This window comes from Hordeum vulgare, chromosome 6H (genome assembly GCF_904849725.1).
Source record: "Hordeum vulgare subsp. vulgare chromosome 6H, MorexV3_pseudomolecules_assembly, whole genome shotgun sequence".
Taxonomy (NCBI): Eukaryota; Viridiplantae; Streptophyta; class Magnoliopsida; order Poales; family Poaceae; genus Hordeum; species Hordeum vulgare.
This window is the reverse complement of record NC_058523.1, coordinates 84,971,498-84,992,413: the sequence shown is the minus strand read 5'-3', so window position 1 is coordinate 84,992,413 and position 20,916 is coordinate 84,971,498.

The following is a 20,916-nucleotide window of genomic DNA, read 5'->3' as shown; positions in this document are numbered from 1 at the left end:
CTTGGGAAAATGACTTCTTTAAGCATCTTAATAGAGGTGTGGTGATCAGCATTTTTAGTGGGAATAGCCTCTACCCACTTGGTGACATAATCCATAGCAACTAAGATGTGAGTGTACCCATTTGAACTCGGGAAGGGTCCCATATAATCAAAGCCCCAGACATCAAATGGTTCTATGACAAGTGAATAGTTCATAGGCATTTCCTGACGCTTACTGATGTGGACTATTCTTTGGCATTCGTCACAAGACAAGACAAACTTACGGGCATCCTTGAAGAGAGTGGGCCAATAGAAACCTAATTGCAATACCTTATGGGCAGTTCTATCTCCAGCGTGGTGTCCTCCGTAGGTTTCGGAACGACACTTCTGCAAGATCTGTCCCTATTCATGTTCAGGTACACAACGGCTAATAACACCATCTACTCCTTCCTTATAAAGGTGAGGATCATCCCAAAAGTAGTGTCTCAAATCAAAGAAGAATTTCTTCTTTTGCTGATAGGTGAAACTGGGTGGTATGTATTTGGCTACGATATAATTTGCATAATCGGCATACCACGGTGCACTATATGAAGTGCGGATGACATTCAATTGCTCATCAGGAAAGTTGTCATCAATAGGTAGTGGGTCATCAAGGAAATTCTCTAGCCTAGACAAGTTATCTGCTACAGGGTTATCAGCACCCTTTCGATCAACGACGTGCAAATCAAATTCCTGTAGCGGGAGAACCCATCTGATCAGCCTAGGCTTAGCGTCCTTCTTCTCCATAAGGTACTTAATAGCAGCATGATCAAAGTGAATAGTGACATTGGAATCAACTATATAAGATCTAAACTTTTCACATGCAAACACGACTGCTAAAAACTCCTTTTCCGTTGTGGCATAGTTTCTTTGGGCACTGTCTAGAGTTTTACTAGCGTAGTGAATAACATTCAACTTCTTGTCAACTCTTTGTCCTAGAACAGCACCAACAGCATAATCACTAGCGTCGCACACGATTTCAAAGGGCAAGTTCCAGTCAGGTGGTTGAACGATAGCTGCGGTTATCAAAGCCTTCTTAAGTATTTCGAAAGCTTCCTCACAATCCTCATCAAAAACAAAAGGAACATCCTTCTGCAAGAGGTTGGTAAGAGGCCTAGAAATCTTAGAGAAGTCTTTAATGAACCTTCTATAGAAACCAGCATGACCTAGGAAACTTCGTATACCTCTGATATCTGTGGGGCAAGGCATTTTCTCAATTGCATCAACCTTAGCCTTATCAACTTCAATGCTTATTTCAGAGATTTTGTGTCCTAAGACGATACCTTCATTAACCATAAAGTGGCACTTCTCCCAATTCAAGACAAGGTTGGTATCTTCCCATCTCTGTAAGACTCGATCAAGGTTGCTGAGGCAATCATCAAAGGAAGACCCGTAAACGGAGAAGTCATCCATGAAAACCTCGACAATCTTTTCACAAAAGTCAGAGAATATAGCCATCATACATCTTTGAAAGGTGGCAGGTGCATTGCATAAGCCAAAAGGCATACGTATATAAGCAAAGGTACCAAAGGGGCAGGTGAAAGTGGTTTTCTCCTGATCAGTTTGTGCAACAGGTATTTGCGAGAAACCTGAATAACCGTCTAGAAAGCAGAAGTGTGTGTGTTTTGAAAGCCTTTCTAGCATTTGGTCGATAAACGGCAAAGGATAATGGTCTTTCCTGGTTGCCTTGTTCAGTTTCCGGAAGTCTATCACCATCAAATAGCCAGTAATAATCCTTTGTGGGATTAGTTCATCCTTATCATTAGGAACGATGGTAATATCTCCCTTCTTAGGTACGCAATGTACTGGACTCACCCAATCACTATGAGCAACAGGATAAATGATTCCTGCTTCCAGAAGCTTTAATATTTCTTTTCTAACGACCTATTTCATCTTAGGATTTAATCTCCTTTGATGATCAGCAACTGGTTTAGAATCAGGCTCCGTTTTCATATTGTGCTGACATAGAGTGGGACCAATACCCTTAAGATCATCAAGAGTATATCCAATAGCAGCACGGTGCTTCCTTAGAGTTTTTAGTAACTTCTTCTCTTCGTGCTCTGAGAGGAGAGCACTAATAATAACAGGATATATCTCCTTCTCATCAAGATAGGCATACTTAAGAGTATCAGGCAACTGTTTAAGCTCAAACACAGGATCACCCTTTGGTGGGGGAGGATCCACAAGCAGTTCAACAGGTAGATTATTCTTGAGAATGGGATATTGTTCTAAGACAATTCTATCTATCACATCTCTCTCTTCCATATGCATATCATTTTCATGCTCAAGCAGATATTGCTCTAAAGGATCCGTAGGAGGTACGGCAATAGAGGCAAGAGCAATGATTTCATCCCTACGAGACGACTCTCTTTCATGGGGTTGTCTTCCAAACTTGGAGAAGTTAAATTCATGAGACACACCCTCGAAACTAACAGTGATGGTCTGCTTAATGCAATCAATGTGAGCATTGACAGTGTTGAGAAAGGGTCTACCAAATATGATGGGACAAAAGCTATCTTGTGCAGTACCAAGGACGAGGAAATCAGTAGGATACTACCATGCCCAAAATGTGACCCTATCCTCAATTTGGCATGAAGGCCTCGTCAGGGATAGAAGCGCATCTCGTCGTGTCACAAGAATGGATATCGTTACAAGTACGTGTACTGAAAAGAAGAGATATATAATAAAATTGGCTTACACTCCCCACAAGCTACATCAGAGTCACATCAGTACATTACATAATCATCAAGAGTAAGAGCAGGGTCCGACTACGGACGAAAACAAACGAGAAAAGAAGAACGACGTCCATCCTTGCTATCCCAGGTTGCCGGCCTGGAACCCATCCTAGATCGATGAAGAAGAAGAAGAAGAAGAAGCAACTCCAAATGTGCAATCAACGCGCTCGCGTCAAGTAACCTTTACCTGTACCTGCAACTGGTGTTGTAGTAATCTGTGAGCCACAGGGGACTCAGCAATCTCATTTCCAAAGGTATCAAGACTAGCAAAGCTTATTAGTTGAGGTATGGTTAAGTGGTGAGGTTGCAGCAGCGGCTAAGCATATATTTGGTGGCGAAACTGATGAGTACCAGAAATAAGAGGGGGATGATCTACGCATAGCGGACGTGAACTACTGATGATCAAATGAATGATCCTGAACACCTACCTACGTCAGACATAACCCCACCGTGTCCTCGATCGGAGAAGGAACTCACGAAAGAGACAGTCACGGTTACACACACAGTTGGCATATTTTAATTAAGTAATTTCAACTTATCTAGAACCAGTGTTAAACAAAGCTTCCACGTTGTCACATAACGGCAGGCACGTCTTTCCGAAAGATTAAACCCTGCAGGGGTGCTCCAACTAGTCCATCACAAATTACAACAAGCCGCATAGAAATCCTCAATCACGAAGCTCGCGATCTCGTCGGATTCCCTAGTGGAAAACCTCAACTCTGAGATTACCCAAAGCATCACCGGAATCCCGATGCATAAGATATCTCGTGAAAGGTAAAACTAATCCAGCAAGGCCGCCCGGCGTGTCGACGATCCCGATAGGAGCCGCGTATCTCATTCTCAGGACACGACGGATCAGCACAGCGTACGGTGGCATGATAGAAATCTCCCGAGTTGCCCCGGGTTGGCCCCGCAAACGGCTCTAGTTTTGGACCAGCACAAACAGCACTGGCCCCCTGTATTATGTGAAATTACTCCTCGGGTTCATGACGCCCTATGCTTTCAGTATTAACAAAATTATTATGTTTGGCAAATGTAGTACCAATGTTGGGCCTCCCCAGACCAGCTTTAATCTAAAACGAATTATCAAGGGGGTCCCCATAACAACCCCGATCGTGTTAGGAGCGCTCATTTATGGAACATAACACCGATAGCCGAAACTAAGGGGGCAAAGGTGGAACAAAACACTAGGCTAGAAAGGCCGAGCCTTCCACCTTTTACCAAGTATATAGGTCCATTAAATTAAATAGCATTTAAATATGGTGATATAACAAGGAACCCATGTTTTCACATGGAAGCAACTGCAGCTGCAACTAGCAACGCTAACAAAGGGTTAAGCAAGCGGTAACATAGCCAATCAGTGGTTTGCTAGGTTGAACAGGTTGAAGGTTTTCATGGCATTGTTGAGAGGCTGATATTTAACATGTGGTAGGCAACGAGACATAAATGGTAGCAACGGTAAAACTAGCATGGCAATGATAGTAATGGTATCTGGGGAAATGGTCATCTTGCCTGAGATCGCGCTTGGAAGAAGAATGACTCCGAGAAGTCGGTGAACCAACGTAGTCGAACGGGTCCTCACATTCCGACACGCTTGCGGAACTCTATCGAGACGGAGTAAACCGGAAACAAACATCAACACAGATATTCACCACACGCTGCACAACATGATGCACAACCTAATATGATGCATGATCAGTTCAATGATGCAAGGGATGGCATAGCAATTCACCTCACGCAAACACTACACATTAAGTGAAGCTCGATACGACGAAACTCCATGTTGAATTATTTAGTTCACTCCCGTTCAGGTACACGGCTATATTAAATGTTGTTAAACATGGCACGAGGGTGAAGCACAAATTAATCTACCTAGCTAGGCATTTTAAATGAGACCGGAAACGACATATAGCATCTCTGAAATGACCCCACGTGTTAAATCTTAATTCTGTCCAGATTTGTCCTAACCACATTTTCGGTTTGCAAAACGGAAAAAAGTGGTTCACGTGAAACTACACGTCGTTCTAGCCCATTTACATATATGGCTCATCTCCAACGGAGCTACGGATAAATAGTTACGACCTAAACCGTTTTCAGCATGTCAAAACGCAAACTGATGCAAGAAGCACACTAAACAGTTCTAATTATGCATGAGAGTTAGAAAATATTAATCTACGTGACATTCTATCCAAGTAACATATATAACTCATCACAATCCGATGCACGGATTAGAAACTACGGGCATCTGAAAATATGTTGATTTTTCTGAAAATTAGCAAAATCCTAGGGCAGCAAAAAAATGACAGGGGAAACAAATGTGGGGCAACATAATATGATGCATGATCAGTTCAATGATGCAAGGGATGGCATGGCAATTCACCTCACGCAAACACTACACATTAAGTGAAGCTCGATATGCAACGAGTTGCATATCGACGAAACTCCACGTTGAATTATTTAGTTCACTCCCGTTCAGGTACACGACTATATTAAATGTTGTTAAACATGGCACGAGGGTGAAGCACAAATTAATCTACCTAGCTAGGCATTTTAAATGAGACCGGAAACGACATATAGCATCTCCGAAATGACCCCACGTGTTAAATCTTAATTCTGTCCAGATTTGTCCTAACCACATTTTAGGTTTGAAAAACAGAAAAAAAAGTGGTTCACGTGAAACTACAAGTCGTTCTAGCCCATTTACATATATGGCTCATCTCCAACGGAGCTATGGATAAATAGTTACGACCTAAACTGTTTTCAGCACGTCGACACGCAAACCGATGCAAGCAGCACACTGAACAGTTCTAATTATGCATGAGAGTTAGAAAATATTAATCTACATGAAATTCTATCCAAGTAACATATATAACTCATCACAATCCGATGCACGGATTAGAAACTACGGGCATCTGAAAATATGATGATTTTTCTGAAAATTAGCAAAATCCTAGGGCAGCAAAAAAATGACAGGGGAAGCAAATATGGGGCAACCTAATATGATGCATGATCAGTTCAATGATGCAAGGGATGGCATGGCAATTCACCTCACGCAAACACTACACATCAAGTGAAGCTCGATATGCAACGAGTTGCATATCGACGAAACTCCACGTTGAATTATTTAGTTCACTCCCGTTCAGGTACACGGCTATATTAAATGTTGTTAAACATGGCACGAGGGTGAAGCACAAATTAATCTACCTAGCTAGGCATTTTAAATGAGACCGGAAACGACATATAGCATCTCCGAAATGACCCCACGTGTTAAATCTTAATTCTGTCCAGATTTGTCCTAACCACATTTTAGGTTTGAAAAACGAAAAAAAAGTGGTTCACGTGAAACTACACGTCGTTCTAGCCCATTTACATATATGGCTCATCTCCAACGGAGCTACGGATAAATAGTTACGACCTAAACCGTTTTCAGCACGTCGACACGCAAACCAATGCAAGCAGCACACTGAACAGTTCTAACTATGCATGAGAGTTAGAAAATATTAATCTACATGAAATTCTATCCAAGTAACATATATAACTCATCACAATCCGATGCACGGATTAGAAACTACGGGCATCTGAAAATATGATGATTTTTCTGAAAATTAGCAAAATCCTAGGGCAGCAAAAAAATGACAGGGGAAACAGATATGGGGCAACCTAATATGATGCATGATCAGTTCAATGATGCAAGGGATGGCATGGCAATTCACCTCACGCAAACACTACACATTAAGTGAAGCTCGATATGCAACGAGTTGCATATCGATGAAACTCCACGTTGAATTATTTAGTTCACTCCCGTCCAGGTACACGGCTATATTAAATGTTGTTAAACATGGCACGAGGGTGAAGCACAAATTAATCTACCTAGCTAGGCATTTTAAATGAGACCGGAAACGACATATAGCATCTCCGAAATGACCCCACGTGTTAAATCTTAATTCTGTCCAGATTTGTCCTAACCACATTTTAGGTTTGAAAAACGAAAAAAAAAGTGGTTCACGTGAAACTACACGTCGTTCTAGCCCATTTACATATATGGCTCATCTCCAACGGAGCTACGGATAAATAGTTACGACCTAAACCGTTTTCAGCACATCGACACGCAAACCGATGCAAGCAGCACACTCAACAGTTCTAATTATGCATGAGAGTTAGAAAATATTAATCTACGTGAAATTCTATCCAAAGTAACATATATAACTCATCACAATCCGATGCACGGATTAGAAACTACAGGCATCTGAAAATATGTTGATTTTTCTGAAAATTAGCAAAATCCTAGGGCAGCAAAAAAATGACACGGGAAACAAATATGGGGCAAAGCTGGGATTCGAGCCCCATACCCGTGGGTTGAATCCAGGGCAACAACCAGTTGGTCTGGCTCCTATTGTGTGAACTAATAGGGCCTCGATATTTAGTGAACCGAGGCAGAAACTAATCCTATGGAAAGGGTAAAATTTGTGAAAAATAGAAATGCATCCGCGGGGACTTGAACCGACGATCTCCTGGTCGATTAGAGCAGCGCTAGCCAACTCGGCTGTGCATGTGCGGGTGACATGAGTGCAGGGGAGAACAACATATACTAAAGAGGCAGCGGGACTCCTTCTACACGAACACACACGGCCAGGCACTTGCGGACATGACGGATCTGGTGAGTACTTACCTGCGGCTTCGATGCTGAACCTGGCGAGGCTTGATGGGACTCCGGCGAGCATCCAGTACGAGGGGGAAAGAGGGGATCTGAGCATGGGAATTCATCCCGGTGACAAGGCGACCTGGTGCGATCTGGAGCTTATGGTGGCCATGGCGTGCTGCTACTGCACAGAGAGAACAAAAAGGAGGAAGACAAAGATTTGAGAGAGGGAATATGTGAAACCGGAGGAGGAGGAGAGAGCGACAGCTTGACCTTGGGCTCGGTGGTCAGCAACTTGAGATCGGGGGTGGCTGGCTGCTCGAGATTGAGTCCATCCACAGGCTGGCTGCTTGAGAGCGCACTGGATTGGACCAGCTACGGGCGCGTGTCTCAGCGGTCGCCAGACGCCTCCTTTGCTGGTTGGGGAGGATCTGGATCGAGCAGGGGTTGGTCATGGAGGAAAAACGAGGAAGGAGATGGAACAGGGGTGGCGGCGGCTAGGTGGTTAGATGGGACAATCCTCCTAGATTTTAGGGTTGGGTCTCTATTTATATAACTAGGTTAGGGCTAGGTTCATCTGGACCCTCCGATTTAAATCGGATGGTCGAGATAATTAGGTTAGGGAGTCCTATGGACAAACCGATGAAGTTTTGCGGTAAAACAGGGTTGATCCGGACCCAACGGTCACGATCGCCCGGTTCGGGTTTCGGAAGGTTTTCGGATTGGGCCGTGTGTAGGGTCGACGCACTGTGCAGAGGGGCTAGGTGAAGATGAGAGGGAAAACGGGCGACCCGGCAACGAATTTTAAAACACCGACAAACGTCAGACGGTAGACCGAATACGGTGCCGCTATGGTCCACCGTTCGGGTACCAGACGGACTCCGATTGCGACAAAACTTGACACGCGGCCTAGCTACAACTAATTACGAATGCACGCCAAGTTCCAACCCAATCAGAGAAAGTTTTAAACACACTTTTGAAAAACAAGATTTAGACGATGCCGCGGGCGCGTGAGTGTGTGGTCGGACTCAGAACGGACAACGACGAGAACTGGCAACTAACAATGGATGCAAGTTTCGAAAAGAAAATAGACACACGATGAAAACGGAAAGAAAAGGGAAATCTTCTGGAACGTCGGCATCAGGCTGTCACATATACTTCGTCTTACCACACAGGACTTCTACGTCTCTCACAATCCCCACACCACATAGTGTCTCTATTAGCTAGCGTAATAGTAACATCAATGGGTTCTAGCTCAGCAGGTGCAATCTCATCTTTGATTTCATCATATAGAGAATGAGGTATTGCACTAAAACTAGCACCTATATCACATAAACCATGGTAACAGTGATCTCCTATCTTGACAGAAACAACGGGCAGGCCAACTACAGGTCCGTATTTGTCTTTCGCATGAGGTTTAGCAATTCTAGCGAAGTCCTCACAGAATTTGATAAACTCTTCCACCAAGTAATCCAACTAGCATCAACTACAAAGAGTAATCAACACTACTAGCAACCTTACAAGTACCAATCGCAGTCGCGAGATGGAGATTGGTTACAAGAGATGAACTAGGGATTGGAGAGGAGATGGTGCTGATGAAGATGTTGATGAATATGCCTCCCCTCCGATGAGAGGAGTGTAGGTGATGACAATGGCGATGATTTCCCCCTCCGGGAGGGAAGTTTCCCCGGCAGGATCGTCCTGCCGGAGCTCTAGATTGGATGTGATCAAGTTCCGCCTCGTGGCGGCGTCAAAACCACGAAAAAGCTCCCAATTGATTTTTTTTCTGGAACGAAACCCTTCATATAGCAAAAGAGGGGGCTAGTGGGCCGTCAGGGAGCCCACAAGCTTGCTAGCCGCCACCAGGGGGGTGGCGGTGGCAGGGCTTGTGGCGCCCTGGTAGCTCCCCTCCGGTACTTCTTTCGCCCAGTATTTTTTATATAATCCCAAAAAATTCCACGTAAATTTTCAGGGCATTTGGAGTTGTGCAGAATAGTGGACTAAGATTTGCTCCTTTTCAAGTCCAGAATTCCAGCAGCCTAAATTCCCCATCTTCAAATAAACCTTGCAAAATAAGAGAGAAAAGGCATAAATATGGTACCACAAAGTAATATAGCAGCCCATAAAGCAATAAATATCAACACGAAAGCATGATGCAAAATGGACGTATCAGTACACTGTCAGAGGCATTTCCTATAGAGTCATCATCATTTTGAGCTGTGAGTAAATAAAAGTGTGATGATCGTCATTATTAGAGCATTGTCCCATGTGAGGAAATAAAAAAAAGAGGCCAAAGATCCCAAAAATAAAAAAATAAAAAAAGGCCTAAGAGCCCAAAATGAAAAAAAATGAAAAAGAGAGAAGGGATAATGCTACTATCCTTTTCCACACTTGTGCTTCATAATAGCATCATGTTCTTCATGATTGAGAGCTTCTTGCTTTGTCACTACCATATGCTAGTGGGAATCTTCATTATATAACTTGGCTTGTATATTCCAACGATGGGCTCCCTCAAAATTGCCCTAGGTCTTCGTGAGCAAGCAAGTTCGATGCACACCCATTAGTTTTCCTTTTGAGCTTTCACATACTTATAGCTCTAGTGCATCTCTTGTATGGCAATCCCTACTCATTCACATTGATATCTATTAATGGGCATCTCCATAGCCCTTTGATACGCCGAGTCAATGTAACCATCTCCTCCTTTTTGTCTCACAACCACCACCACACTCTATTCCAGTTATAGTGTTATATCCATGGCTCACGCTCATGTATTGCGTGATAGTTATAAAAAGTTTGAGAAAGTAAGAGTGCAAAAACAATTACTTGGCCAATACCGGAGTTGTGCATGATTTACATTAGTTGTGTGAGGATGATGGAGCATAGCCAGACTATATGATTTTGTAGGGATAACTTTCCTTGGCCTTGTTATTTTGAAAGTTCATGATTACCTTGCTAGTTTGCTTGAAGTATTATCGTTTTCATGTCAATAGCAAACTATTGTTTTGAATCTTACGAATCTGAACATTCATGTCACGTGAAAGAAGTTGCAAAGGATAACTATGCTAGGCAGCATTCCACATCAAAAATTCATTCTTTATCACTTCCCTACTCGAGGACGAGCAGGAGTTAAGCTTGGGGATGCTTGATACGTCTCCAACGTATCTATAATTTTTTATGGTTTCATTCTATTAGCTTGTCAAACTTTGGATGTTTTGCATGCCTTTTATATATTTTTCGGGACTAACTTATTAACTCAGTGCCAAGTGCCAGTTCCTGTTTTTTCCATGTTTTTTACCCCTTTCAGAGGAGATTTTGAAACAGAGTCCAAACGGAAGAAAATCCCCGAAAAGACTTTTTCCGTAATGGAAGAAGATCAGGAAGCTTGAGAGCCAAGGAAGGGGGGCCTCAGGGGCCCCAAAAGCCCCCACCCCGCGGCCAGGGGGGAGGCCGCGGCCCATAGGCTTGTGGGCCCCCTGGGCGCCCTCTGCCCAAGGGGTTGCGCCTATATATTCCCTTAAAATCCCAAAAAAATCAGGAGATCATCGAAAGTACTTTTCCGCCGCCGCAAGCTTCTGTCTCCGCAAGATCCCATCTAGGGCACGTTCTGGTGCCCTGCCTGCCGGAGGGGGATTCGGACACGGAGGGCTTCTTCATCAACACCATGACCTCTTCGATGATGCGTGAGTAGTTCACCATAGACCTATGGGTCCATAGCTAGTAACTAGATGGCTTCTTCTCTCTCTTGGATCTTCAATACAAAGTTCTCCATTATCTTCATGGAGATCTATCTGATGTAATCTTCTTCTGCGGTGTGTTTGTCGAGATCCGATGAATTGTGGATTTATGATCAGATTATCTATGAATCTTATTTGAGTTTCTTCTGATCTCTCTTATGCATGATTTCATATCCTTGTAATTCTCTTCGAGTTGTGGGTTTTGTTTGGCCAACTAGATCTATGATTCTTGCAATGGGAGAAGTGCTTGGTTTTGGGTTCATACCGTGCGGTGACCTCACCCAGTGACAGAAGGAGTAGCGAGGCACGCATCATGTTGTTTCCATCAAGGGTAAAAAGATGGGGTTTTCATCATTGGTTTGAGATTATCCCTCTACATCATGTCATCTTGCTTAAGGCGTTACTTTGTTCATCATGAACTCAATACACTAGATGCATGCTGGATAGTGGTCGATGTGTGGAGTAATAGTAGTAGATGCAGAAAGTATCGGTCTACTTGTCTCGGACATGATGCCTATATGTGTGGAGTAACAGTAATTTGTTTACCCACCGTGATATTTGCTATTTTGGGAGAAGCCTCTAGTGAACACTATGGCCCCCGGGTCTACTCCACACCATATTTTCAGCCTTACATTTTTTACTTCGTTGCACTTTCCGCCTTCAGATCTCACTTTGCAAACAATCTTGAAGGGATTGACAACCCCTTTGAAGCGTTGGGTGCAAGCTCGTTTGTGTTTGTGCAGGTACTCTTGACTTGACGAGACCCTCCTTCTGGATCGATACCTTGGTTCTCAAACTGAGGGAAATACTTACTGTTCCTGTGCTGCATCACCCTTTCCTCTTCAAGGGAAAAACCAACGCAAGCCCAGTCTCCGTCAACATGTCAATTTCTGGCGCTGTTGTCTGTTGCCGTAGCAAGCCCCAAGAATGCCTCATGCTCCGGCGCGGCGTCAACCCACTCCCGGAACCGTGATAGAAAATTTGGCACCACCGTGATCTCGTTCGTGTACCCGACCCTGAGACAGGTCGTGCCATGTGTGATCACCTCTCCGGCTAGATATGTCATGGTGGAAGAAGAATGGAAGAAGAGAGGGGAAGAAGAGAAGAAGAAGAAGAACAGAGGAGAGGAGAAGAACAGAGAATAGCGAGAGACTCTGCTTCGGTTGCAGTTTTCATCGCTGGAAACGAAGCGGGAGGGCGAACCATTTGGACCTTTAGTCCTGGGTTGGACGACAAACGACACTGAAGGGGTGATTCGAAGGGCCTCCACCCTGGTTTGATCCACCAACCGGGACTAAAGGAGGATACGAACGGTTGTACGAACGCCCGCCACCACACCTTAGTCCCGGTTTGATCCACCAACCGGGACTAAAGGGGATACGAACGGTTGCCGGCCTATTAGTCCCGGTTCTTGACTGGAACCGAGACAAAAGGGGTGAGACGAACCGGGACCAATGCCCCATGATGCCCGACCGGCGCCATGGCCTCACAAACCGGGACCAATGTCACCATATGTCCCGGTTCGTATATGAATCGGGACTAATAGGATTTCAGGACCTAGACCAAAGCCCTCTTTTTTACTAGTGGTCAACACAAAATCAATATGGAGCCTGATGCTAAACCAGTGATTGATCACTAACGACGATTAAGTCCTAAAATGAAGGAAGTGGTAAGAAATGAAATACTAAAGCTTCTGGATGTAAGTATAATTATCCTGTTGCTGATAGTAGATGGGTTAGTCATGTTCATTGTGTCCCTAAAAAGGGAGGTATTACCATTTTTCCTAATGATAAAGATGAATTGATTCCGCAAAGAATTGTTACAGGATATAGAATGGTAATAGATTTCCGGAAATTAAATAAGGCTACAAGGAAAGTTCATTATCCGCTACCTTTTATTGATCAAATGCTAGAAAGACTATCCAAACATACACATTTTTTCTTTCTAGATGGTTATTCTGGCTTCTCTCAGATACCTGTATCAAAAGAGGATCAAGAGAAGACCACTTTTACTTGTCCTTTAGGTACCTTTGCTTATAGACGTATGCATTTTGCTTTATGCAGTGCAAATGCTACCTTTCAAAGATGTACGATGGTTATATTCTCTGAATTTTGTGAAAAGATTGTTGAGGTTTTCATGGATGATTTTTCCGTTCACAAAACTTCTTTTGATGATTGCTTGAGCAATCTTGATTGAGTTTTGCAGAGATGTGAAGAAACTAATCTTGTCTTGAATTGGGAGAAGTGCCACTTTATGGTTAATGAAGGCATTGTCATGGGACACAAAATCTCCGAAAGAGGTATTGAAGTTGATAAACCTAAAGTTGATGCTATTGAAAAAATGTTGTGTCCAACAAATATGAAAGGTATAAGAAGTTTGCTTAGTCATGTTGGTTTCTATAGGAGATTTAGTAACGACTTCTCTAAGATTTCTAAGCCTCTCACTAATCTTTTGAAAAAGGATGTTCCATTCGTTTTTTATGATGATTGTGTAGAAGCATTTGAAATTTTTAAGAAAGCCTTGATCACTACACCTGTTGTTCAACCACCTCATTGGAACTTACCCTTTGAAAATATGTGTGATGCTAGTGATTATGTTGTTGGTGCTGTTCTAGGACAAAGAGTTGATAAGAAATTAAGAGTTATCAATTACGCTAGTAAAACTCTAGACAGTGTTCAAAGAAACTACGCTATCACTGAAAAGGAATTTTTAGCAGTTGTGTTTGCTTGCGATAAGTTTAGACCTTATATTGTTGATCCCAAAGTAACTGTTCACACTGATCATGTTGCTATTAAGTACCTTATGGAAAATAAAGATGCTAAACCTAGACTTATTAGATGGGTTCTTCTCCTACAAGAATTTGATTTGCATATTATTGATAGAAAGGGCGTTGATAACCCCGTAGCAAATAACTTGTCTATATTACAGAATGTTCTTGATGACCCACTACCTATTGATGATAGATTTCTTGATGATCAATTAGTTGTCATAAATGCTTCATGCAATGCTCCTTGGTATGCTGATTATGCTAATTACATCGTTGCTAAATTTATACCGCCTAGTTTCACATACCAACAAAAGAAAAAGTTCTTCTATGATTTAAGAAATTACTTTTGGGACGATCCACGCCTTTATAAAGAAGGAGTAGATGGTATTATTAGATGTTGTGTACCTGAGCATGAACGGGGATAGATCCTATACAAGTGTCACTCTGAGGCCAACGAAGGACATCACGCTGGAGATAGAACTGCACACAAGGTATTACAATCTGGTTTTTATTGGCCTACTCTCTTCAATGATGCTCGGAAGTTTGTCTTGTCTTGTTATGAATGTCAAAGAATTGGTAATATTAGTAGACGTCAGGAAATGCCTATGAATTACTCTCTAGTTATTGAACCATTTGATGTTTGGGATTTTGATTATATGTGACCTTTTCCAAAGTCCAATGGGTATACTCAGGTACTCCCATAAATGTTGAAACTAATATTATCAATACCATAACTCCAGAAAAGTACATTAGGGAGACCTATCAGAACGTCTGGGACCCCGAAAAGGAATAGGTATGTGCTACGGTAAGCAAACCGACTCCAAAACATTTTCAATGGCAATTTTTACCAGTTTTGGAATAGTTAAAAAAAGAAAATTTAAAGCAGTCTGAAGCGTGCACGAGGAGGCGACAAGCCAGGGGCGAGCCTACCCCCCCTGGGCCTGCCCTACAGGCTTGTGGCCACCTTGTGCACCCTCCGGACTCCGTTTTCTTGTGGAATACTCCTTTAGGTCGGCAAAAATTCATTATATAATCTCTCAACGGTTTTGACCTTCATGTCCTGACAATATCTCCTATTCTCGTTTGAGTTGTTTGTGCAGCAGATTTAGAGTAAGATGTCCTCCCAAGATTCCGATGGGGAGAGCTATGTATCACACTATCTTGCCAATACCAAGCTCTATAGGGACGAAGGTCCCTATGGATTGTGCTCGGAGGAGGAACGGGAGATATGCAAGTATGTGAAAGAAAGCTCGGACGAAGAGGAGATTCCCTTGCCTCGACCCAAAGATATGCATGTGGAGTTCAAGAAGTCGAGCCTCCCAAGTATAAGGAGGAAACCCAAGGTGCTATTATCCCTTCTCGTTTTCTACAGGAGAGCAAGGGTGAATTATGTCAAAATATATTGAGGCTCGAGCAGGAAGTAGATGATCTGAGGGAACAAAATTCCATGCTTAAGTGGAAACTTGATAAGCTTTCAACCTCACCAACAACTCCAACATCACCACCTCTGAAGAAAGACAACTGAGTACATGGGTATGGGCACTCCCCTTGGCTTGTGCCAAGCTTGTGGGAGGGCCCGCTATCGTATCACCATCACACTTTTTTACTATTTTGTTTTTCTTCGTTCGGTCCTTTTAGTTATATCTTGATCTAGTAGAATAAAGTTTTAGTTTGATCTAGTTTTGCATTTTCTTTTTGTTCCCCCTATGTAAGCAAGTCTGGAAGTTATATAATAAAGAGTAGTTTTCAGTCAACGGCTTTGCTTGCTTGCTATGATCTTGAGAAAAAGAAATAAAAAGAAGTTTAGAATAAAAGGAAAAGAGTATATAGTGATTTTATGAGGAATGATGACTTCACATATAAAAAGTATGTCGACTGAAATTTGTTGTGAGTTGACAAACAAAGCTATTGGTCATTGTTGCAATTATGAGGAAGTAATAAATAAAGTGAGGTTCACATATAAATATACTACCTTGGACATCTTTTATGATTGTGAGCACTCATTAAAATATTATATGCCAAAAGATTGATGTTGGACAAGGAAGACAACATAATGAGTTATGTTTGCTTATTTCTGAATAAAAGTTATATGGTTGTAGATCCTTCAACATGTGCCACTTCCTTCCACCTCATATTAGCTAGAAACTCCTGCACCAAGTAGAGATACTGGTTGTGCATCCAAAAACCTTTAACCCAGTTTTGCCTTGAGAGTCCACCATACCTACCTATGGATTGAGTAAGATCCTTCAAGTAAGTTGTCATCGGTGCAAGCAATAAAAATTGCTCTTTCAATATGTGTGGTTTATTAGTGCGAGGAAAATAAACTTTATACGAACTTGTGATATAGAAGAAATAAAAGCGATGGACTGCATAATAAAGTTCTTTATCACAAGGGGCAATATAAAGTGACGTTCTTTTGCAATAAGGGATTGCTCATCTAACTATAAAAGCACATGACAACCTCTGCTTCCCTCTACGAAGGGCCTATCTGTTACCTTGAATTTTCTAGTACTTACCTTTTATGTAAGAGTCATGGTGATCTTCACCATTTCCTTTATTTCGCCTTTATGTTTTGGCAAGCGTCATGTGTTGGGGAATGATCTAGACAAATATATCCACTCGGATGTGGGTGATCATGAGTTATTATTGTTTACATTACCCTTGAGGTAAATAGTTCGGAGGCAAAACTATAAGCCCCTATCTTTCTCTGTGTCCGATCGAAGCTTTGACCTCATAGGTACTGCGTGAGTGTTAGCAATTATGAAAGACCATAAGATGATTGAGTATGTGGATTTTCTTTACAAGCTCTTATATTGACTCTTTCCTACGTTGCGATAATTTGGAATTGCTTCAATGGCTGAAATCCTAGTTTTTTAGTTCTCAATAGAGTTCTTGATTCATATTTTGCCTTGTGAATGAATTGTTACTCTAGAATAAGATATTCTATGTCAATATGTATTGTTGTTCTAAAGATAATCATGATACCTGCATGTCCGTATTTTATCTTATCGACACCTCTATCTCTAAGCATGTGGGCATATTTATTGATCTCGGCTTTCGCTTGAGGACAAGCGAGGTCTAAGCTTGGGGGAGTTGATACGTCCATTTTGCATGATACTTTTATATCAATATGTATTGCATTATGGGTTGTTAATACACATTATCGTACAATACTTATGCCTTTTATCTCTTATTTTACAAGATTTACATGAAGACGGAGAATGCCGGCAGCTGGAATTCTGGACTGGAAAAGGAGCAAATCTGACAGACCTCCAAAGTCATGAAAAGTAACAGAGAATTGTTTTGGAATATATAAAAAATAATGGGCGAAAGAAATACCGGAGGGGACCCACCAGGAGGTCACAAGCGAGGGGGCGCGGCCTACCCCCTAGCGCACCATGTAGGCTTGTGGGCCCCCTGGCAGGCCTCCGGTGCTCATCTTCTACTATATGAAGGGTTTTTACCTGGAAAAAATCATATCCGACCTTTGAGGACGAGGCGGTGCCATATCAAGGCGGAACTTCGACAGAACCAATCTAGAGCTCCGGCGAAGCTATTCCGTAGGGGAAACTTCCCTCCGGAGGGGGAAATGGAAGCCATCGTCATCACCAACTATCCTCTCATCAAGATGGGGTCAACCTCCATCAACATCTTCATCAGCACCATCTCCTCTCCAAACCCTAGTTCATCTCTTGTATCTGATCTTTGTCTCAAAACCCCAGATTGGTACCTGTGGGTTGCTAGTAGTGTTGATTACTCCTTGTAGTTGATGCTAGTTGGATTATTTGGTGGAATATTATATGTTCAGATCCTTAATGATTATTAATACTCCTTTGATCATGAACATGAATATGCTTTGTGAGTAGTTACGTTTGTTCCTTAGGACATGGGATAAGTCTTCTTATAAGTAATCATGTGAATTTGTTATTTGTTCGATATTTTGAGAAGATATATGTTGTCTCTCTTCTAGTGGTGTCATGTGAACGTGGACTACATGACTCTTCACCATTATTTGGGCCTAGAAGAAGGCACTGGGAAGTAATAGATAGATGATGGGTTGCTAGAGTGATGCTATGGTTTAATGTTATGGTTAGATCTATCTTCATTCTTCTTTCGTAGTTGTGGATGCTTGCAAGAGAGGTTAATCATAAGTGGGATGTTTTTCCAAGTAAGGGTAGCACCCAAGCACCGGTACACCCACATGTCAAATTATCAAAGTTGCAAACGCGAATCATATGAGCATGATGAAAACTAGCTTGACATAAATTCCCCAGTGTCCTTGGGAGCGCTTTTCTTTATATAAGAGTTTGATCAATCTTGTCCTTTGCTACAAAAAGGATTGGGCCACCTTGGTGCACCATTGTTACATTTGTTACTTGCTACCCATTACGAATTACTTTATCACAAAACTATGTGTCACCGATAATTTCAGTGCTTGCAGAGAATACCTTACTGAAAACCGCTTGTCATTTCCTTCTGCTCCTCGTTGGGTTTGACACTCTTGCTTACCGAAAGGACTACGATAGATCCCCTATACTTGTGGTCATCGCATGTCTTGAGTAATATGATTAATTGAACTCATTATCATGAACATAGTCTAAGTTGTATTTACAAAGTATGTTGTAGACCAATAGCTCGTGATGTAGCTCCCCTATATTTTTGATACGTTCCTAGAGAAAACTAAGTTCAAAGATGATAGTAGCAATTATGAGGACAGGATCTGTAAACTGAGTATTGTCATCATTGCTGCATAGAAGTCTTGTCCTTCATGCACCGCTCGGTGTGCCACCCCCTCAAGCATCATATGTGGGTGTTGTGAACATCTCACAAACACATTTTTATGACTACTTGATAGTTTAGTGCGACATGCTTTAAGGCTTAGACTTTGAGGATCCAAAGACATTTTGAATCTCACGGAGCATATGAGATGTTCTAAGAGATGAAATTGGGACTTCAGGCTCGTGCCCATGTTGAGAGGAATGAGACCTCCAACGATTTCTTTGCCTACAAGATGAACGAGAATAGCTCAATTGGTGAGCATGTGGTCATATTGTCTGGGTACTACAATCACTTGAATCAAGTAACAGTTGATCTTACATACTCCCTCCATTCCAAAATTCTTGTCTTAGATTTTCCTAGGTATGAATGTACCTAGTCACGTTTTAGTATTTAGATACATCCATTAATAGACAAACCTAAGACAAGAATTTTAGGACGGAGGGAGTATATTATAGTGATTGACATAGTTCTCCAAAGTCACTGTCACCAAGCTAGTGGAGCTTCGTGATGAACTATAGCATACCAGGGATGGAGAAGATTATCCCCGAGATATTCGCGATGTTTTATAGCGCGAAGGTCGGAATCCAGAAGGAGCATCAAGTGTTGATGGTAAGTAAGTAAAACCACTAGTTTCAAGAAGGGCAAGGGAAAGAAGGGAAACTTTGAGAATGGCAAGAAAGTTGTCGCTTAAGTGAACAAACCCAAGGTTGAACCCAAACCCGAGACTGAGTGCTTCTGTTGTGAGGGAAACGTTCACCGAAAGTGGAACTGCACCCAGATACTTGGCAGGCAAGAAGGTAGGCAATGTCAAGAAAAGTATATTTGAGATACATTTTATATTGATGTGTGCCTTACAAGTGCTCATTGTAGTCCCTATGTATATGATATCGGTTCAGTTTCTCATATTAGTAACTCGAAATAGGAGTTGTGGAATGAAATAGAGATTAGCTAAGGGTGACGTGTAGATCTGTGTTGGAAGTGTTTCCAAGGTTGATCTGATCACAATCACACACTCCATCTACCTTCGGGATTAGTGATAACCTAAATAGACACTATACTGATTTTTTTATTGTGAGGAGATTATTTATGTAAGTTAGAGAATAATGGGTTATTCTGTTTACATGAATAATATATTATATGATCATGCACCCAAGATGAATGGTTTATTGGATCTTGATCATAGTGATACACTTGCTCATAGTATTGATGCCAAAAGATGCAAAGTTAGTAATCAAAGTACCACTTACGTGTGGTAGTGTCGCTTAGGTCATATTGGAGTAAAACGCATGAAGAAACTCCATGTTGATGGATCTTTGGACTCACTTGTTTTTGAATCGCTTTAGACATGAGAACCATGCCTATTGGTGTAAATGCATGAAGAAACTCCGTGTTGATGGATCTTTTGGACTCACTTGATTTTGAATCGCTGGAGACATGCAAACCATGCCACATGTGCAAGATGACTGAAGGCCTCATTTTCTAGTGAGATGGAACGGGCAAGTGACTTTCTCGAAATAATACACTATGATGTATGCAGTCCAATGAGTGTTGAAGCACGTAGTGGATATCGTTATTTTCTTACTTCACAGATGATTTCAGTATATACAGGTATATTTACTTGATGAATCACAAGTCTGAAATGCTAAAAAGCTCAAGAAATTTCAGAGTGAAGTTGAAGATCATCGTGACAAGAGGATAAAATGTCTACTATCTCATCGTGGAGGTGAGTATGTGAGTTACGAGTTTGGTATATATTTAAGACAATGGGGAAAATGTTTCACAACTCATGCCACCTCGAACACCATAGTGTGATCGTGTGTCCATACGTCGTAGTCAAGCCCTATTGGATATGGTGTGTACTATGATGTCTCTTACCAATTTGCCACTATCCTTTTGGGGTTATGCATTAGAGACAACCACACTCACTTTGAATAGGGCACCACATAATTATGTTGAGATGACACGGTTTGAACTATGGTTTGGGAAGAAACCTAAGTTGTTGTTTCTTAAAGTTTGGGGTTGCGATGCTTATGTAAAAAGGCTTCACCCTCATAAGCTCGAACTTAAGGAGGATGAATACGTCTTCATGGGATACCCAAAGGAAACAATTGGGTATACCTCCTATCTCAGATCCGAAGGCAAAGTGTTTGTTGCTAAGAACGGATCATTTCTCTAGAAAGAGTTTCTTTCGAAAGGATTGAGTGGGAGGATGGTGGAACTTGATGACGTTACGGAACCATCACTT